Source organism: Macrotis lagotis, chromosome 4 (assembly GCF_037893015.1).
Source record: "Macrotis lagotis isolate mMagLag1 chromosome 4, bilby.v1.9.chrom.fasta, whole genome shotgun sequence".
In the NCBI taxonomy this organism is placed as follows: domain Eukaryota; kingdom Metazoa; phylum Chordata; class Mammalia; order Peramelemorphia; family Peramelidae; genus Macrotis; species Macrotis lagotis.
The window spans coordinates 271,398,602-271,404,802 of NC_133661.1; positions in this window are offsets into that span (position 1 = coordinate 271,398,602).

A 6,201-nucleotide genomic window follows, 5' to 3' on the forward strand; every position below is an offset into this window, starting at 1 on the left:
AGTGTTTTTAATAGGAATAGGTACTGTATTTTGCCAAAAGCTTTCTCAACATTTATTGATATAATAATATGATTCTGTTGGTTTTGCTACTGATATTGGCAATTATGCTGGTTATTTTCCTATTATTGAATCAGCCCTCTATTCCTATAAATCCCATCTGTTCATAGTGTATTATCCTGGTTATTAAATTGCTGAAATCTCTTTGCTAATATTTATGTAAAATTTGTGCATCAGTATTCATTAGGAAATTGGACTATTACTTTCTTTGTTTTGAATCTTCCAAATTTGGGTATTCAGACTATATTTGTGTCATAAAAATACTCAACTTATTTTTTCAAGTGGTTTATATAGAATTGGAATTAATTGTTCTTTAAATCTTTTATTGAATTCACTTATAAATCCATCTGGCCCTGGAGAACTTTTTTCTTAGGGAATTAATTGATATTTGTTAATTTATTTTCCTAAAATAAGATTATGGGTGATGAAAGCAAGATGGCAAAGTGGAGGTGAGGCAGGAAGTTCCAGAAGCTCTCCCCCAGACTACTCAAATGCCTTAAAATTATGACTCTAACCAAACCCACAGAAAGAATGACTGAAACAATTTTCTGACCCAAGACAACTTGGAAGATACATGGGAAGGGTCTGTTCCACTGAGACTGGAAAATGCTGCAGCACAGCCCAGAGCCCTGCTGCACCAGAATGAACCAGCACCAGCCTTCCAGGAACAGCCTAAGGGGCACTTGGATTCCTGAGGGTACATGGATCTGTGGCAGGGGAGTGGTTTCCAGACCTCTCATCCCAGGGATTGCCAAGGATAACTTGGAAGGTCAGCGAGAAAACTCTGCCACATGAGAGTGAGAGCAGAACCCAGACTAAACCAAGCCTCAGTGCAGCCCTGTCATCGGAACCTTCACAACCACCTGGCAGCTACTTGCAGAGCACTCAACCCCAGCTGATAAGGAGGTTGGGGGACTCTGCAGAGGTCTCTTTGCTGTCCCTGAGGCATAACTTTGTTGAATTACCCATAATCAGATCCAGGTCACAGTCTGGGGCCCCATAGCAGAGTAGGAACCCTCCTCCAGGGCAAAGGGGAATGCTTGTGGTTATCCACAGTCCAGAGAACAGGCAAGAGGGTAGTCAGAGACTCTCATAAGATACTGAAGGAACTGAGGTCCCTGGGTTGGGGGGGGAGATGTGTTCTAAAAACACTCAAAAGCTTGGAAAAGTGTGTTCTCCACCCTGGAATCAAAGCCCCACTCTAACAAAGAGTTAAAATCAGGTCAGAGGCTGGGAAAAATGAGAAAACAGCAGAAGAAAAAGAATCTGACCCTAGACAATTACTTAGATCCTATGAAGAATCAAAATACATATTCAGAAGATGACAAAGTTAAAACTTCTGTATTCAAAGCCTCCAAGAAAAATATGAATTGGTCTCAGGCTATGGAAGAGCTCAAAAAGATTTTGAAAATCAAGTAAGGGAGGTAGAGGAAAAATTGGAAAGAGAAATGAAAGTGATGTGGGAAAATCATGAAAACTGAGTTAGCAGCTTGGTGAAGAAGATACAGAAAATAATGAAGAAAACAACATCTTAAAAACCAGTTTAGTGGGGTGGCTAAGTGGTACAGTGGATAGAGCACTGGCCCTGGAGTCAGGAGTACCTGAATTCAAATCTGGCCTCAGACATTTAATAATTACCTAGCTGTGTGGCCTTGGGAAAGCAACTTAACTCCATTTGCTTTACAAAAACATAAAAAAAATTAGTTTAGGTCAAATGGAAAAAGCAGTCCAAAAGGTCAATGAGGAGAAGAATACCTTAAAAAGCAGAATTGATCAGATAAAGTAATAAAAAAAATCTCTCTGGGGAAAATAATTCCTTCAAGTTGATGACTTTGTGAGAAATCAAGAAACAATAAAACAAAACCAAAAAACTAGAAAAAATGTGAAATATCTCATTGGAAAAATAACTGGAAAACAGATCCAGAAGAGACAATTTAAAAATGATTGGGCTACCTGGAAGTCATAACCAGGAAAAGAACCTAGACTTTATTTTTTAAAGAAATTCTCCAGGAAAATTGCTCTGATATCCTAGAAAGAGAAAGAAAAATGGAAATTGAGGGAATCCACCCATCACTCCTGAAAGAGATCCCTAAATAAAACCCCCCGGGAAGATTATAGCCAAATTTCAGAACTCCCAAGTCAAAGAGAAAATATTACAAGAAGCCAGATATAAACAATTCCAATATTGTGGAGCTACAGTTAGGATTTCATAGGATTTGGTAGTGTCTACATTAAAGGATCAAAGGCTTGGAATATGATATTCTGGAAGGCAAAAGTGCTTGGATTACACCCAAGAATCAACTACCCAGCAAAACTGAACTTCTTCTTTCAGGGGAAAAGATAGACATTCAATAGGGATATATAGGGGATTTTCAAATTTTCAAATTTTCCTGTTGATATTGCCAGAGTTAAACAGAAAGTTTGATCTCCAAGTACAGGATTGAGACAAAGCATAGAGTGGGTGGACAAGAAAATTATGAGGGATTTTATGATGTTGAACTGCTTATACTCCTGCATGGGAAGATGATACTGATAACTCATATGAACCTTCTCATTTATTAGAGCAGCTAGAAGGAGCATATATAGACAAGGTACAGGAGGGAGATGAATATGAAGGCATATGGGCAAGAAAGGAATGTACTGGGAGAAAGGGAAAGGAGAGGTAGAATGGGCTAAGTTATTTTATGTAAAAGAGGCAAGAAAAAGCTTTTGCAATGAAGTGGAAGGGGGGGGAATATGAGGGGGAATGAGTGAGCCTTCATTTTCATCAGAAGTGGCTCAGAGAGGAAATAGCATACACACTCAATAGAGTATAGAAATCTATTTTACCCTAGAAGAAGAAAAAAGGAGAGGAAAGGGATGGGAGAAAGGGGATGGGGGGGGGGCGGTGTAGATGATAGAAGAGAGGGAAGAAAGAGAGGGTTGTCAGATATAACACACTTTTGAGGAGGGTCAGGGTGGAAGGAGAAAGAGAATAGAATAAGTGGGAGTGGGGAAGAAGAAAATGGAAGGAAATACAGCTAGCAATAGCAACTGTGGGAAAAAAATATTGAAGTACTTTCTCTGATGAACTTATGATAAAGAATGTGATCTATTCCATTGACAGAACTGATGCTATCTAAACATAGACTGTAGAACACTTTTTTCCCCTCACTTTATTTTTCCTGAGGTTTGTCTATCTTCATAGAGGGAGGGGGGATTATGTTTACTTTTTTAACAAGACTATTGTAGTAATGTAAAAATAAATATATAAATTAAATGAAAAAAAAAAAGAACAGTACTCTTCTGTAAGAAATCATGAGCAGGTGGGTTTCAGAAAAACCTAGAACGGCTTTCAGAACTGATGCTAAGTGAAATGAGCAGAACAAGGAGAAACAGTAACAGCTCTTCTCTACAATATAGTGCTTAAAGTCAATTCAATAAGACTTGTGGTAGAAAATACCATCCACGTCCAGAAAAAGAACTATGGAGTCTGAATGCAGACTAAAACCATACTATTTTCATTTTTTAAAATTTGATTTTTTTGTTTTTTTCTTTCTTATAGTTTTTCCCTTTTGTTCTGATTCTTCTTTCACAACTTGACTAATATGTAAATATGTTTAACATAATCATACATGTATAACTTATTTCAGATTATTTACTGTCTTGGGAAAGGGTGAGGGAAAGAAGGGTGGTAAAGGAGGGCAGAAATGAATGTTGAAAACTATTTTTGCATGTAATTGAAAAAAATAAAATAGGATTATTTAATTATTTTATTTCCTCTTCTGTTAATCTGGGCAATTTATAATTTTTATAAATATTCATCCATTTCTCTTAGATTTTCTGCATATTAGTTGGGCAAATTACCTCCTAATTATGGCTGCCAGACAATTTAAAGTAGCTTCCCCAAGATTCAAGTTTCTTCCTCCACCCCTCTTAGAATGGAAGAGGAAAGGAAATAACCATTTATTAGGCATCTACTTTGTGGCAGACACTCTGCTAAGAGCTTTCCATATAGCATTTGCTCCTCAAATGCTCCTCACAACAACCCTGGGAGGTAGTTGTTATTATTATCTCCATTTTACATTCGAGAAAACTGGTGGAGTTAAGTAACTTGCCCAGGGACACACAACTTGTATATGAGGTCTGATTTGAATGTAAACACTCTCCCCCTCCTATCTTCCTTATTATTGTAGAGGGCAACACCATTCTCCCAGTTCCTCAGGCTTACAACCTAAATGTTATCCTGGATTCCTTACTTTCTCTCATTCCCCAAATTCAAGCTGTAGCCAAGGTCTATTAGTTTCATTTTTGCAACATCACTCAAATAGACCCCTCTTCTGTTCTTTGACTCAGCCATCATTCCAGTGCAGGTCTTCATCACTCTATACCTGATTGTTGCAATAGACCACTGATGGGTCTGTCTACCTTGTTTCCCCACTTCAATCCATCTTCTATTAATCCACTAAAGTGATTTTCCTAAAGCACAGGTCCAAACATGTCAGTTCTCCTATTCATATACTCTAGTGGCTTCTAATTGCTGGTAGGAGCATATATGCTCTGTTTGGCATTCAAAGCCTTTCATAACAGTTCTGGATACCTAGCAGATGCTTAATAAATTTTTATTGATGGATTGGTTGATTGACTCCAGGTACAATGCTCTAACTATTGCATTACCTAGCTGCCTTTTAATTCTTCTAAAATCAGGAAGTTTTTTGTATATGTGACTATTTACTCCCTGATATTATTCTCCCTTATTCTCATTTATTTCTCTTTTGAGTTTGATGCAGTTCTATTCCAAACTGTTGTTTCTATGTATATATATAGGGATGGGGAAAGGGGAGGATTCAATCTTCCTTTTTCCACTTCAGACAAGAATGAAGTTCATCAAGTTGTGATATATGATTGTGTTGGAATATTATTGTGCTATAAGAAATGATGAGCAGGCAGATTTCAGAAAAACCTAGAAACACTTATATGAATTGATGCAAAGTGAAATGAGCAGAACCAGGTGGAAACTGTACACAGTAACAGCAATACTGCATGATGAAGAACTATGAGTGACTTAGCTGTTCTCAGCAATACAATGCTCTAAGACAATCCTAAAGAATTCATGATGAAACATACTATTTGCATTCAGAGAAAAAGCTGATATTTGAATATGGATTGAAGCAAACTATTTTTCATTTTAATTCTTTCATTCCTTTTTTTAGTGTTCTTGTTCAAAATGACTAATATGAAAATGTTTAACATAATTGCATAGGTATAACCTACATCAGATTGCTTACCATCTCAGGGAGTGGTGAGGGGAGGGATGGAGGGAAAGAAAGAATTTGAAACTCAAAATTAAAAAAAAAAATCTTAAAAATTGTTTTATTATGTAATTGGGAAAAATTATGTAAAAAAGAATAAAGTTCATCAGATACTTAGTCCCCTTGCTCTCTATTTGCATATCTATTTTGTATATTTTTGTCATGAGCTCCAATTATAAGAAATACCAGTTTTCATTATTTTTACTATCTTTCTACATTAGTGCATGTCTCCCTTTTCTTTCTCCTCTTCAAACCTTCAGAAGTGAATACCGTCCACTCCCATGACCTTCTTTTTCTTTTTTTTTTTTTTTTTTGGTTTTTGCAAGGCAAACAGGGTTAAGGGCTTGCCCAAGGCCACACAGTTAGGTAATTATTAAGTGTCTGAGACCAGATTTGAACCCAGGTACTCCTGACTCCAGGGCCAGTGCTCTATCCACTGCGCCACCTAGCTGCCCCTTAATCTTATTTTTCTTATTTAAATCCTTAAATACACTTTGATGACATTAAAATTCTGAAGGAACACTTTTTCTTTTCCCCTAGAATATTAGCACAATTCTATTTGCTCAAATAAACTTACCTTTCTAGGTTTCTTTGGACTTATAAATGTTTGTATTTCAAAGTTCCTACTTAGCTCCAGTCTTTTCATTAGAAATATATGAAAGTCCTTTATTCCATTAAAAGGCCATTCTTGTTTGATCATGATTATAATTCCTTGGTACTTAAATTATCTTTTCTCTGAATGCTTGTAATATTTTATCTTTGATGTGGTTACTGTATTTTGGCTATGACATTCTGGAAACTTTTCCTTTTGAAATTTCTTTCAGAAGGTGATCAGTGGATTCTATTTTCACTT